Here is a 1684-nt window from a genome sequence, read left to right on the forward strand (position 1 = left end):
GTAATTTAAATGGTATTTGATGAAAATTCATTGGACATTTTACAAGCTAAACCAATTTTAGCTTGTAAACCGATTTATTGGACATTTTACAAGCTAAATCAACTGTAGTTTTTTTTAGAAAACCAATAAAAGTTTCTCACAATGTTTAACCTTTCCGCCTTATGAGATGCATATTGCATATTGATGAGATGCAAAATGCATTATGAGGATATTGTTATCGTGGATTTATATGGTCAGCTTTTCCCCGCAGGATTATCTACTCAAATATATACGATGGAACGTGTTTTTCAGCCTGTTCAACAATAGAAACATAAAATTTTGATCAGTGAGGGCCCAGAGTGGATGGGAGAGAAGGGGCTGGACTTGGGGCACTGGACACAAATTCTATCCTACCGTCCATTACACAATTCTAAATCGATATGACCAACGTGCTAATTTATAAAAGATGCCATGTGTGATGTTCAGTCAGGGAAACAGGATTTGGGTGAACTAATAAAGTTGAGATGAGAACAGTGCACAGCCTGAAATTAGGCACTTGGTATTATTAGTCATGGGCGCTAAAGGCAACGGAAAAAAATATATTAGTGGGGAAGAGGAAGGTACATGGCTAGTGTAAAATCACTGCTGGTTACGGAGTGAAACAGTTCTGTCTTAAGAAAGCATGCCGTATCGGGCTGTGTGGTTGTTGAAAAATTGGGGAATTGATTGATTGACCTTCACAATAGATGGCCTGTGTGGAATGTACCAAATGAGCACAAATGGAAAACAGCTGTTTGTGTATTCCAACGCCAGTCATCAAGGAGGCCAAATACAATCAAGAAGTTCTGCCGTAAAACAAAGACATCGTTGTAATCATCAGGCTGCTTTTTACACATTGTCCTAAGATCATTATGTAATTGACCCTCTTGATAAATTCTTTTCTGCCACTGAGCCAGTTCTTTTGAGAAGTTAAACATGATTTGATCTTGAAAGACTGAATGACTTACACATTAATAGCCATGCAAGGCAGGCATCAGTGGTGGAAGAAAGGGTACTGTTTCAGCACTTCTGCTCAGTAGTGTCTCAGGGCTTTCTTCTCTCATTCAGTGGTTTCACAACACCCACACCCGTTGTCCCCCGCCCACCCCCCCGACACCATAGTTCAATTCCCAAGGATATTAGATCAATTCTGAGCTGTTTGCTGTTGTCATTGTTTATGTTTCATAGGTGTTTCTAAGATGTTTCTACAACATCTACACAGTAAATAAGCTAACGTATAGTCAGCCTCATTATAGTCCACAGACAATTGAACATAAACCCTTTTCAATAAGAAAGATTCTGCAATAAATTAGGAATAATTGGGTTTAAAAAAAATCTTGGTCAGACCACTCTTGGTTAAACCAACCTAGTCAAATTTTCCTTGCCTTTTGAATTCTTCATTAATTAGAGTTAGAGTGGAAATTTAAACTCCAAACCAGAGGAATGTGTAAGTACCACATTCTCTAGCAGGCAAAGCTTATTTCAACCTTTTATCCTTAATTCAGCTCTCCAGCACCTTTAGAGGTTCTGGTTGTTCCTTTGAAGGTTATAGGAAACTTTCCAAGATATTATCTATAAAACCACTTGAAAAATCTGCTATAAAGTTAATATTTAATTCAAAGTATTTCTGCCCTCAGATTTTAAAACTTTTCTGTTTAGGAGAAAA

Source organism: Delphinapterus leucas, chromosome 1 (assembly GCF_059928025.1).
Source record: "Delphinapterus leucas isolate spDelLeu-1000000601 "Yukka" chromosome 1, BTC_Dleu_Yukka2, whole genome shotgun sequence".
Taxonomy (NCBI): domain Eukaryota; kingdom Metazoa; phylum Chordata; class Mammalia; order Artiodactyla; family Monodontidae; genus Delphinapterus; species Delphinapterus leucas.